Source organism: Malaclemys terrapin, chromosome 5 (genome assembly GCF_027887155.1).
Source record: "Malaclemys terrapin pileata isolate rMalTer1 chromosome 5, rMalTer1.hap1, whole genome shotgun sequence".
Classification (NCBI taxonomy): domain Eukaryota; kingdom Metazoa; phylum Chordata; order Testudines; family Emydidae; genus Malaclemys; species Malaclemys terrapin.
In genome coordinates, this window is record NC_071509.1 from 80012219 (window position 1) to 80026836 (window position 14618).

The 14618-nt window shown below is 39.9% G+C and overlaps 1 pseudogene; it reads right to left on the reverse strand.

The window, feature by feature from the left end:
* Positions 1-1242: 1242 nt before the first annotated feature.
* LOC128838521 (uncharacterized) lies at positions 1243-9400 on the reverse strand (annotated as a pseudogene).
* Positions 9401-14618: the final 5218 nt, after the last annotated feature.

Here is a 14618-nt window from a genome sequence, read left to right on the forward strand (position 1 = left end):
CCTACAAGACAGGCCCAACATAGAAAATAACAGAACACCACTAGCTGTCACCTTCAGACCCCAACTAAAACCTCTCCAGCGCATCATCAGAGATCTACAACCTATCCTGAAAGATGATCCTTTACTCTCACAGATCTTGGGAGACAGACCTGTCCTCACTTACAAACAACCCCCCAACCTAAAGCAAATACTCACCAGCAACCACACATCACTGAACAAAACCACTGACCCAGGAACCTATCCTTGTAACAAAGCCCGATGCCAATTCTGTCCACATATCTATTCAAGTGACATCATCATAGGACCTAATCACATCAACCATACCATAAGGGGCTCGTTCACCTGCACATCTACCGATGTGATATATGCCATCATGTGCCAGCAATGCCCCTCTGCCATGTACATTGGCCAAACTGGACCGTCTCTACGCAAAAGAATTAATGGACACAAATCTGACATCAGGAATCAGAATACTCAAAAACTAGTGGGAGAACACTTTAACCTGTCTGGTCATTCAATGTCAGACCTGCGGGTGGCTATCTTACAACAGAAAAACTTCAAAAACAGACTCCAACGAGAGACTGCTGAGCTGGAATTGATATGCAAACTAGACACAATCAACTCAGGATTGAATAAGGACTGGGAATGGCTGAGCCATTACAAACATTGAATCTATCTCCCCTTGTAAGTACTCTCACACTTCTTATCAAACTGTCTGTACTGGGCTATCTTGATTATCACTTCAAAAGTTTTTTTTCTCTTACTTAATTGGCCTCTCAGAGTTGGTAAGACAACTCCCACCTGTTTATGCTCTCTGTATGTGTGTGTATATATATATATCTCCTCAATATTTATTCCACTCTGTATGCATCTGAAGAAGTGGGCTGTAGTCCACGAAAGTTTATGCTCTAATAAATTTGTTAGTCTCTAAGGTACCACAAGTACTCCTGTTCTTTCTCCTCAGAAAGATAGCGGAAAGACCAGATGACAGACTTCTGAGAGAGAGAACTAAAATAACAGCAAATACATTGTTCGTATAAGGAAACCTTTATCTTATTTTACCTCGCCTTTCTATAGAGACTTAGTTATTTTATTGAATGCACTTTCCAGTTTGCTTGTTGAAACAAGCAGAAATCAGAGATTCAGGTAACCATCCAAACTTTCACATGCTTTACTGATGGACTGGGAATGGTCCACAAGGGATATTACTTTACCAGTATCACTGGTAAGTATTGGTAAATATCAGTAAGATAAGACAGTATTGCTGTCTAGAGAAGATTGATTTTTGGATTGTTGCTGGAACTCAATAAATGCCTCATGAACCTATAAATACAATTTCAAACATGCTGTGATAAAGTAAATAGACTTCATAATTACCATGCAAGTTTAACTGTGAAATCTCATTAGAATACTATTTTGTTCCATTAAGTAAACTGAGCACAGTGGAATCACCATGAGACTTTGTGGCAAATCACAAGTCTGCATGATCATTTGCATGCTGAGTATTTATTTGTGTTAAGCCATTGGAAATGGGCTAAAACTAAGTTTACATGGGTGTGCCATATTATGGCTATTTCATTATGTGGACACACTGGACTGAGTCAGCTGGAATTCCTCCTGGGGTTATCTCTGCAGCATGACTCCTCCACACCTGGGTGATTTGTATCTTAAAACCCACTAATAATCTAACCCAGAAAATTGAGGATTAACAAATTTACATTACAATGTATTTTAAAATGTTGCTGCACTATTGGATATTCTAATGTTGCATTTCAACTAAGTATAGGCAAATGAAAAAAAAGACATTACTGCCTTCTTAAATTTAGAAATTAAGCATACAAGCAGGCAAATACAGAAGTTACGGTTGAATGCAACAATATTAAATTACTGTAGAAGTTGTATCTAATACTTTTAAAAGTACTTTTTCAATCTTAACTATTTTATTCAGGTTTACCAACAGAGTAACAAGCATGTAGTTGTGTGATCTCTGCCTGGGAAAGTAGAGACTCAGTGCTGTAATAAGCCACCAAATATTGAAAAATTCTGATGGCCAACGTTGCTCTTCAAGCTCTACAAAGAATACAAACTGAATTACATTATTTTCCATAGTAATATTTGTAGAATCTTAAAAGAGCAACTATTCCCAAAAGCAATTTGGTCTCTGTTTTTAATATTAGATACACAACATGTTTAGACCATTCAAATATATTTATAAGCTTTACCTATGGAGCCTCCATAATTATACTAGTCAGCATTTTTATAGACATTTGCATTTTCAGAGCTCTTACACACACTAGTGACCTATATAAGCTACCTCTCATGGGAGTTGCTAAGTATTATCATCTCCGTATTAGAAATGGGAAAAAGTAGGCAGAACTGTTAGGCAACTTGCAGCAGGCTACAAAGGGAATAGGGTTAGAGCCAGGTTTAGAGTTTAAGAATTCCTGGTGCTCAGCCTGAGTCTTAACTGCCTGCCTACTTCTCACTTATCAACTTATCGGATCAGCTCTGTGAGCCATAAACATCCGCTTGTAAACTGATGGCATTTATATACAATTCCCTAAGTATGTTTTTCTATAAATGCCTGATACCTTTATAATACTACTATTCTAGGACCAATTATATTACAGTTTCTAAAGTTAAAGTGTTTGAATATTCTTATAAGGAGCATCTCAATTTAACTTCTGTATGTTTACATTATTTAATTTTATTATTCTCAAGGTCATTAATGAATTACAATTATAAATCACGTAAGGCAAGGCAGTTATGACTCACTGACCCACTATAGAGTAAAGAAGTTTTATTCAGTATTCTTCTTTTTGGTAGTCCATCGAATCCGATGATGGCAAATCTGTGCAGATCATCAGTTGTTGGTCTTATGGTGTGCCCTCTGGTGACTGTACAAGCCAATTCTAGAGGTGCACATTTTGCTGCAGATGGTGCATGGGAAGTTTGCGGTCAGTGGATTGTGCGCTGCTGATGCTCTGTGACGTTGTTTGCGTGTCTCTTGTAGACGCCGGCAGTGGTCCTCCTCAAGGGTGATGCAGGTATTTCTGACTGTTGCATGCCACTGTGTTCTGTCGCTGGCAGCGTCCTCAAGGTCCCTAGGTTTGATACTGCTGTACTGCAGATTGGCTTTGATTGTGTCCTTGTAACGTTTCTGTGGACGACCTATATGCCGGATGCCCTGGGAGAGCTCACCATACAGAAGCTGGCGGGGGATTCTGTTGGCATCCATGCAGCTGACAAGACCGGTCCAACGTAGCTGTGACTTCATGATGATCATTTCGATGCTTGTCATCTGGGCTCTCTTGAGGACCTCGAGATTGGGCACTTTGTCTTGCCAGCGGATCTTCATAATGTTGCAGAGGCAGTGCATGTGAAATGCTTCGAGCTGCTTGATGTGACGCCTATATAGTGTCCATGTTTCGCACCCGTACAAAAGAGATGAAAGAACACCAGCTCTGTACACATGCAGTTTTGTTGACATCCGGATATTGTGGTGATTTAAAACTTTGACACGCAGACAGCCAAGTGCCTGGCTTGCTTTGGATATTCGTGCATTGATCCATCACTGGATAGGACACTACCCAGATATTTACAATTCTCCACTACTTTCAGCTGAGTGCCATTGATGGAGATCCTCTGGACAGAAGCATTTGATCCAGGTGCTGGTTGATGGAGAACTTCTGTCTTTCCGAGGCTGATAGTTAGTCCAAAAAATTGCGAGACCACAGCAAACTTGTTGACAATGTGCTGAAGATCATTTTCAGTGTGAGCCATGAGGGCACAGTCGTCAGCAAAGAGTGCCTCAAGAAGGAGTTTCTGCACGGTCTTAGTTTTTGCATTCAGGCGACGGAGGTCAAAAAGTGAACCATCGTGCCGGTATTTCAAGTATATACCTCGGTCCAGATCTTTCAGTGCATGGTTAAGGACACATGCAAAGAACAGGTTAAATAGGACAGGAGCGAGAACACATCCTTGTTTCATGCCGTTGGTGATGTTAAAGGGGGCTGATGTGGCTCCAGACTATACTTCGCCTGTCATGCTGTCATGAAAAAGACGTATAATCTGGACAAATTTTCTTGGGCAGCCAAGTCATGTTAAAATGGTCCAAAGGGCTTCCCTGTTGACGATATCAAATGCCTTTGTCAGATCTATGAAGACAGCATACATGTGCATGTTCTGTTCAATGCACTTCTCTTGTATTTGTCTGACAGCAAACACCATGTCAACTGTGCTCCGGCCAGGTCGAAAACCACATTGACTTTCAGGTAGATTTGCCTCGGAAATACTGGCTATTAGGCGGTTCAAGATGATGCGGGCGATGATCTTCACTCCAACAGAGAGGAGGGATATGCCTCTATAGTTTCCACATTCTGCTTTGCTGCCTTTGTTCTTGAAAAGAGAGACAATAGTAGCTTTGCGGAGATCCTGTGGTATGTTTTCATCCTCCCAGATGTTGATGATCATGCTGTGGAACGCTGCTAGTGCTGCTGGACCTGCTGCTTTACATCTCTCTCTGCTGGTATCCCATCTTTTCCAGGAGCTTTCCCTGAACTCATCTGGCTAACAGCTTTCTTAATCTCATCTATAGTGGGCGGAAAGTCAAGATGTGTCAGAGCAGGTTGTTGTGGAATTTCATTAAGGACATTATTATTCATGGTTGATGGTCTATTGAGAAGGTTGCTAAAGTGTTCTTGCCATCTTTCGTTGATGCCTTCTTTATCTTTAATCAGCATTGTGTTGTCTAATGAGAGCAATGGGGTGGTCCTTGGTTTAGAAGGTCCGTAGACAGTCTTAATAGCATTAAAGAATATCTTTAAGTTGTGGGTCTCAGCATAGTGCTCAATTTCTTTGGATTTGCTCTCCCACCAGTTGTCTTGTATCTGACGGGGGTCTTTCTGTGATTTTGCTCTGAAGGTACTTAAAATGCTCCCGTTTAGAGACTGAGGAAGGGTCATTCTGCCATTCGATAAAGGCTTTTCTCTTTACTTCCAATGCTGAGCATATTTTTTCTTGGTTCTCATCAAACCAATCCTGATGTGTTCTTTTCTTTGGTCCAAGAGATGTTATTGCTGTGTCAGTTACTATCTGCTTGAACTGGTCCCACTTTTCGGTTACAGTACCGATCAGTTGTCCATGGGATGTCAGTTTGTCATCAAGACTCTTCTGGAATTTGTTGAAACATTGAGCATCCTTCAGTTTGGCTATATTGAAAGCAGGTCGCATATGCTTAGGGCGTTTGTGCCGAGAAGGAACGAGGTAGAGTTGAAGAGACGTCCTGACTAATCTGTGATCTGTCCAGCACTCTGCGCCTCGCATTTCTCTGGTAATCAGTACGTCTCAGATGTCTCGCCTTCTAACAATGTCATAATCTATCAGATGTCACTGTTTGGACCTACGGTGCATCCACGTCGTTTTGTATTTGTCCGCTTGTCAGAACACAGTGTTGGTAATGGTCAGGTCATTTTCAGAACAAAGACTCAAAAGAAGTAGTCCATTACTGTTCATTTTGCCTACACCATGTGGCCCGATTACTCCTTTCCAGTTCTTGCTGTCAGCCCTGACTCGGGCATTGAAATCTCCAAGTAGGAGTAGTTTATCTGCTACAGGTGTGGCCTTGATCAGTTTGTCGAGATCTTCATAGAATTGTTCCTTTGAGTTGTCAGAGCATGTTAGAGTGGGTGCATATGCACTGATGATGGTGACATGACGTTTGGCATTTAGCGGGAAGCGTAGCTTCAGCAATCTTTCATTGATACCCACTGGAAGGTCTGGGAGTTGATACATCAATAAGGTTTTTATTGCCAGACCAACTCCGTGTTTTCTGTCCTCTGTCTCAGTCTTACCCTTCCAGAAGAAGGTGTAACCACCGCCTGGTTCACTCAAGAAACCTTCCCCAGGCAATCTTGTTTCACTTAATGCCGCTATATCGATGTTATAACGGACTAGTTCTCAAGCAATGAGGGCTGTCCTTCTCTCAGGTCTTGCAACAGCTTCTCTATCCATGAGGGTACGAACATTCCATACACCAATGGTAAGTTTTCTCAAATATTTCTTTTGGTTTCAGCCACAGATTGGGTTGAACTGCCAGCTGCGGCTTGCTGGCCAGTTGTCGTAGGGCAGGCAATTTTTAGGCCACCTTTTCTAGGCCCCTCCCTTACTAGGGTGAGCAGTGCTGTCCTGAAGAGGGCTGCTCAGATGCTTGGGATGCTGCCGGGCAACTCTGCTGCCCCAAGTACAGAGCTGGACGACCACCTTCCACAGGCCGCCTGCGTGCAGGATTGGGACTACGACTCCCAGTGGTAACCTCCACCTGTCGCTTTGCCCCTCCCCAATCACCACAGGACTTGCGTAGTATGATGATGATGATGATGATGATGATGTTTGATGATTTGCACAGGACCTGTGCGTGAAAGCTTTTGAGTGGTAGAGCTGTTGCACGGGAGCAATCCCACTCTCTCGACCTTAGAAGCCAGACACCAATGGTACGAAAAATCGTCACGAATGGTAACTTCTTCGGTTGCAGTGGATGGCCTTGACGTCTTTCATGCCTCGTCAAGTCCTTCGCTTTCCACAAAGCATTGCAGAACCGCCTTCTTGGCCATTGGATCTTAGTGATCTCTTTCGCCCAATCCGCCGGAGCTGACGTCACATGCAGGGTATGCATATCCCAAATTCACTGAAGGTTTGAGTCCCATCAGTTACACTCACCTGGTTTGGCCGGCCTGTCGAAGCCGTTGCCCGGGGTGTGGTCGCTGCGCATGCTGCAGCTACTTGGAGCCACAGGTGAGAGCTGAGTGACAGGTGGGGACCAAGGTGGACGGACTACCCCCAAAGGGTACGACAAGTCCCCCCATCAGAGGTACTACCCCTCACTGGCCTCCCCATACACCCCATTCAGTATTATAGTTGACTTAATACTGTAAAGTCAACTGTAAGTCATTCAGTATTATAGTTGACTTAAATTAGATGACTTAAAATATCAACAGAATTGCCTCCAGGATTTAACCAACCATTTTGAGAGGAGATCCTTTCAAACCATCTTAAAAACTTAAACTATGAATCAGTTAGGTTGATTTAAAACTAGGGCTGTCAAGCGATAAAAAAAATTAATCGCAATTAGTTGCAATGTTAAATAATAGAATACCATTTATTTAAATATTTTTGGATGTTTTCTACATTTTCAAATATATTGATTTCAATTACAACACAGAATACAAAGTGTACAGTGCTCACTTTATATTTATTTTTATTACAAATATGTGCACTGTAAAAAACAAAAGAAATTGTATTTTTCAATTCACCTCATACAAGTACTATAGTGCAATCTCTTTATCATGAAAGTTGAACTTATAAATGTAGAATTGTGTACAAAAAATAACTGCGTTGAAAAATAAAACAATGTAAAGAACTTTAGAACCTACAAATCCACTCAGTCCTACTTCAGCCAATTGCTCAGACAAACAAGTTTGGTACAATTTGCGGGAGATAATGCTGCCCATGTCTTGTTTACAGTGTCAACTCAAAGTGAGAACAGGCGTTCACATGGCACTGTTGTAGCCAGCATCATAAGATATTTACGTGCCAGATGTGCTAAAGATTCTTATATCCCTTCATGCTTCAACCACCATTCCAGAAGACATGTGTCCATGCTGACAGGTTCTGCTCGATAACGATCCAAAGCAGAGCAGACCAACATATGTTCATTTTCATCATCTGAGTCAGATGCCACCAGCAGAAGGTTGATTTTCTTTTTTGGTGGTTTGGGTTCTGTAGTTTCCGCATCAGAGCGTTGCTCTTTTAAGACATCTGAAAGCATGCTCCACACCTCGTCCCTCTCAGATTTTGGAAGGCATTCCAGAGTCTTAAGCCTTGTGTCGAGTGTTGTATCTATCCTTAGAAATCTCACCTTGGTACCTCCTTTGCATTTTGTCAAATCTGCTCTGAAAGTGTTCTTAAAATGAACATGTGCTGGGTCATTATCCGAGACTGCTATAACATGAAATCTGGGTAAAACAGAACAGGAGACATACAATTCTCCCCCAAAGAGTTCAATCACAAATTTAATTAAGGATTTTTTTTTTTAAAAAACGAGCATCATCAGCATGGAAGTATGTCTTCTGGAATGGTGGCCGAAGCATGCAGGGGCATATGAATGTTTAGCATATCTGGCATGTAGATTCCTTGCAATGCCGGCTACAAAAGTGCCATGCGAATGCCTGTTCTCACTTTCAGGTGACGTAAATAAGAAGCAGTCAGCAGTATCTCCCGTAAAATGTAAACAAACTTGTTTGTCTTAGCAATTGGCTGCACAAGAAGTAGGACTGTGGACTTGTAGGTTCTAAAGTTTTACATTGTTTTGTTGTTGAGTGCAGTTATGTAACAAAAAAAAAATCTACATTTGTAAGTTACACTTTCACAACAAAGATTGCACAACACTTCTTGTATTAGGAGAATTGAAAAATACTATCTTTTTTATTTATCATTTTTACAGTGCAAATATTTATATGATTTTTATTACAAAGTGAGCACTGTACACTTTATTCTGCATTGCAATAGAAATCAATATTTTTTGAAAGTGTACAAAAATCCAAAATATTTAATAAATTTCAATTGGTATTCTATTGTTTAACAGTGCGATTAATCGCAGTTATTTTTAATCACCATTAATTTTTTTTAGTTAATTTAATGAGTTAGCTACAATAAATTGACAGCCCTATTTACAACATTTATGCATCCACTGGTATAATATCACAACATAGAATACTATGCTTTATAGCCTCATCCTGTACCAGGCAAAAAAAATGAGGTTTTATCGTTGACTGCAAGGGGAAGGGAAATTCAGGCAGAACTGTGAAAAATATGGATCTGAAGGTTAGAAGCTCTGCATATGAAAGTGTATGCACTACTTCACTGCTAAATGAAACAGAGCAATTTAAGTTAAGGGTATATATTTCAATATTTATCCCAGATAACAATAGGAATAGAAAACTCTCTTTTTGGAATAAAAATCTAGAATTGCTTGTATTAGCCCATAACATTATTATCCCTGAGTCTCTTCAATGGGAAGAAGGGAGCAGATAAGGGTTTTAAGTGACGTAGGGAGGAAACTAGATTAAACTATACCCTTTGCAGGACTAATTTTGTTATTGGGATCATTTTTCTGAGGCTCTCAGATACTAAAGTGATGAACATGTTTTATATAAGATTAATATTAGATTAGGCAGACAGAAAATGAGACTACATCCTGCTGGTCTTGATTTAGAGCTTGTGTCTACAAATGTGTTTATATTTGATTTGAGAAAATTACACTGGCTTTATCTTCAACATTGCCACTGTCAGTGCTTGCGTTTCCAGCACTATTCTCATCTTTGGCACTGCATTCCTTTCCCATTGTCACCAGGATTTGTAATTTCGTAAAATGTCAGTTGGAAAGTGCTTTCCTGAAGCCATTTTCAAAACAAACAAAAAATGCCACTTCTTGTAAAAAGCAAATGTTTTCGCCGGATCTGGAGAATCTTTCACAGTCCCCTTATTGTTACAAGAAGGAACTATATAGTGACCGTGATAAGGCTATGATTAAAGTGTTATGTAATGAAGTGAAATTACCAGCAGGCTGTGACCCAAAGAATTCACTGGAGGGATCTCTCAGTTTTTGCCACTAAATCATGTTTATTCCTTTTATCCCCTTGAAAATACCAAAAAACATTGTTCCCCCTCAAGATAATCCCATTCAAAATATCATTGAAACCAGATGCTGTGAAAAGCATATTCCCTTGATCGTTATTACATAAATGCTACACTAAAATCTTTCCTTATGGTTTTACACTGATAAAATAGTGCCTTTCCTGAGGACAACATGAAGCCTAAATGGGAGTAATTAATTAATGAAGTTGGATTTAAAAATTATTTCAGGGGATTTGGACAGAAATGGGGCTAAGATTTTCATTGGATTTGTGCCAGTTTATAGACAAAGTTCTGTTAATTTGAACATGTACTAAATTAATGCCCAAAGACCAGAGTAAGAACAGTATAATAAAAACTGCATAAATACAATATTCCCTAACATAGTATCACAATTAAGATTTATATACCCTCTTCAGGACTGTGATTATAATCTGAGTTTCATATAAAGATGGAGGATGGGGAAGGGAAGAGACACTGGAATGTTAACTTTACTTATTGAATTCCTAACCTAAAAAAGTATTTTATAGCAATAACGGAGAATTCTGACAAATCAACGATTAGTAAGATTCTGCCTCTATATTTATCCTAAATGGCTCAGGAACTGTAAAAGGGATTTCATCCTTAGAATGCAGGATTTAAATCCAGCTCCTAGTGGTAGTGAACATAAATGGTTTATTAACTCATGAAATGAATTGGTGGTTGTATGCCTCTGATGGGCCTCTCTCTTGTGTAGCTAGAAAGGATTTCATTAACTTCTGAATCTTTCACGAATGATATATTAACTAAAATAATTTGGGCTTTCATTTGGCTTATGACTAATATAATAATTTCAACTAACCATTCTAACAGGTGGGACATTTACATTGTTCAAGTGTCTAGCTCTTATGTATTCTGTATTGCTCTGCTATACTTTGGATGCAATACCTAAAAACCCATCAGAAGTATGGGGCCTAATTACTGAACTATGCATCAAAGAGACTCGGGGTATTTATTATAGGCCAGGATTTTCTCTTTCCACTATTTTGAAGGCTTTCCAATATAACCAGTCATAGCACAGTTTGCCTCTGAGGCTAGGGCTACATCATAAATAAAGGGAGTAATGATTTCCCAGCTCATGTGTTCATATTCAAGAGGATAAATAGCAGCGTAGTTGCAGTAGCAAAGGTAGTGCCAGTGGAGGCATGGCTGAGCCGTGTTTCCACTGCTGCTACTAGTGTTACTGCAGCGACTCTGCTATTTATACTTGCTCTAACTCAATGAGAGCTAGAGTGGGAATGTGTACATGAGCAGGGGAATCTCACCCCTAGTTTGCAGGGTAGACAGAGCCTAATACACTGCAGCTGGGAGGTGGCATTTCCAGAGCAGGTAGATTGCGTGAGCAGAGCTAGTGAGAGTCTGTACACTAAAAATAGCAGTGTGGGCATTGCTGCAGGGAGGAGAGCTCAGGCTTGTTGCCTTAAGTATGATCCTGCCTCCTACCTGGTCCAAGCTCAAGAGGCTACCCACCCTGTGCTGCAAGAGCTTGATATTTTTAGCATGTTAGACTCATCCTAGTGGGCTCTGCTCGCACTATCTACCTGTGTGGGAATCACACCTCCCAACTGCAGCGTAGACATACCCCAAACACCCAGGATGCATGGTTTATAATAGGTATTCACATCCATTCAGATAGTCATCCATGATTTAGATATATAGGGCTCAATCCTTGGCCCCATCATAGTTCCTGTATATAGCTGACTAGCTAAAAACCCAGCTGGCAACTCCAGTCATAACCCCTATAAGCTTCCTACTCAGCCCCTGACATGGGGAACATACCAGATATGAGAACAAATTTGGACAGAGCACATTGTTCTCTAGCAGTCCCTGGTTAGTGAATGGTCTATTGGGGGTCTGTTGCAGCTGGGGGGCAATTCAGAGCATCTGTCAGGGCTGCTATAAGCTACAGTAAAGACTGAATCAGCCCTTATCCACCCCCAGGAGGCTGTACACCAGCAACTTTGTAGAGATGTACCTTATTGATACATTTGCACACTCACTCATTGCACACACACAAAATGAGAGATTTTTGAAGATTTGGCCCCATATATCATATTAGGGAAGTCAGATTATTGCATCCCATGGAATTTTGATAACTGCACATATGCTATGCCAATTCAATATGCTCATTACTTTAAGATTTCTCTCCCTCCAGCCCCCATTTTACTGTATTTCTGATTCCAGTACATTCTTATTATCTCATAAGAATATAAGAACAGCCATACTGGGTCAGACCAAACGTCCATCGAGCCCAGTATCCTGTCTTCCAACAGTGGCCAATGCCAGGTGCTTCGGAGGCAATGAACAGAACAGGTAATCAAGTGATCCATTCCCTGTTGGTCATTCCCAACTTCTGGCAAACAGAGGCTAGGGACACCATCCCTGCCCATCCTGGCTAATAGCCATTGATGGACCTATCCTCCAAAAAAGAACTAGATACGTTCATGAACCCTGTTATAGTCTTGATCTCACTTGCTTTTTCTATATACTAGATGTTATTTTCTGAGAGAGTATATATAGAGAGAGAGCGAGAGAGAGAGACACACACACACACACACACACACACACACACACACAGAGTCTTGGAAAATAACATCTAAAAATATATATTAAAATATTTTTTTGTCTTGTTCAAAATGAAAAAGGAATGCAGATCTACTTTAGGTATCTCGGTAATATTTCAGTTTCAGATGTCAACAACAGCTTTGATGTAGCAGACAGAATTTTAGCTCCTGCTGATGCTAGCACTAAGTCATCACAGCTGTCTTCATTTAGGCTCTTAGCAACCATGCAATAGAGGCTCACAAATGTACCTCCCACAGCTAGCTTATCAAAGCACTTAGTCAGATGCAGCATGTACTCCTATAGATCAGCCTCCTATGGTTTGCTGTGGTTTGAATTTTTTATGTAGTGGGAAGTGAAGATTTTTGCATGGAGCTGACATGTTTTGATCAGCTGTCTAGTTAACAGCTCTGCAAGAGAAAGACATTTTCTACAATTGTTTCTCATACTATTTAAGCAGCTACCCTCTCCCCACCCCCATGTGCATAAGGGTATGCCCTGCCAACTCCCCCATGTTTTATGGAAGACATCCACATATTCAGTATTTTATCTAGTCACCCTCCAGAGTGCTACAAACAGGCACATATGAGTGTTTTCTGGAAGATACATGGGATAAATATACCCACCCTCCATATCTCATCCTGGGTATGGTCATAAAGAAATAATGCTAATTATTTCCCTAGGCCCCTGACCTGTCAGAACCCAAATGCTCCATGACAAACATCTGAAATCACTTTTGCCAAATGATCTTAGTCCTGTTGACTCCTTCACAAGGCATCAACATTCTTCATACAGTACTGCATTGAACCCTGATAACTCATGCCTTTTTAAACATAAATCATTCAGCGTTTCCTCTTTCCCTGCAACTGCTGCTGTGAATAGTCAGGAGAATGGGAAGGAACATCGCTTCCCCAGTTTCACTCTGTCAGTGTATAGCTCATTAGACCTAAGAATATGTAGTAGGAACTCTTCATTTATGCATTCAAAGAGGCAGTAGATTTTTGAATAAAGAAAATTATTCTAGAGAAAGGTACAGTGGAACATGGGTGTGTGTGTGTGTGTGTGTGTGTGTGTGGGTGGGTGTGGGTGTGTACACACACACACACACGTGATGTGTTATGATGATGGGTGCAAAACCAACACATCTTCATATTACTTCATAGTACTTAATTGACCCTAAATCTTCTTGTTCTTATTCTAGGACCAAGATCATATTATGCTTAACTGAGTATTAATAAAGCTCTCAAAGCTGGGTTTGTAGTCTCCAAAGGTCCCATGATTACTATGTTATATGCTCTCAATATGCTTTTTTAATAGTTTGAGATTAATTTTCATACTGGGAGGATGTCCTTCAATCTAAAATTCATATTAAACACGGTACTTTGCCAAGTGAAAAGAATGAATGTTGGGTTTTTGACAATCGCCTAGGTTAGTAAATATCCCTGAAGATAGTATAGTAATAATTAATTTGGTTAATTAGATTATTTAAAAAATAATTAATATGTTTGAAAATGAATGGCTCAGATGAGAAATACTAAACAAACTTAAATAGGAACCGCTATAATATCATCTCATTTCTCCCAAATATTAATTGATATGATTTCATTAAAAGTGATTCTTTTTGCCAATAGATTCAAATTCTGTTCCTGCATATGAAGAGGCTGGATACCTTCTGTCAAATTTTCATTTTGCCTGTTCTTTCTGTATTTCAGCTGAAGATGGTTAGAGGAAATGTTCAAAAGGAAGAAATGCAGAACATAAAAGACAAAACAAGAAACTGAGCAATGTTTATAATTAATAATTGATACTGAAATGTAGAATTGTTGTGTTTTTGGTTTTTTTTGTTTGGTTTGGTTTTTGGTGGGGGATTGGTTGTTCCTGAAGATTATGCATGTTTGGAAAAAAGCTCATTGCTTTTGTTTCCGTTTGTTGATCTTAAGAATTCAAAGAACAATTTAGCATCTTTTTAACTGGATTTCTGATTGAAATTATCTCTTTAATATATTTATAGTGAAATAAGTGAATGCTTACAAATATTTCAAAACAAAATTTCAGCTTCCACACACTCAATTTCCCAAAACATTCATCTTGTGGGGGCTAATGCAGCCTGCCCAAATGCAGACATTTGTTTCAAAGTTTGAAAAATATTGTGAGTGGGTAGGCTAAAAATGATACCATAGCAATGTTTTGTTACAGAGAGAGGAACAAAATTTGGGGAGCTCACACAGAGGGTCCACAGTGTTGTGCAGTATAGAGCACCTTGTTATAGGAGCACCATAAGGAACAGATTTTTTTAAAAAAAGTTTATATAATTACATTCAAATTTA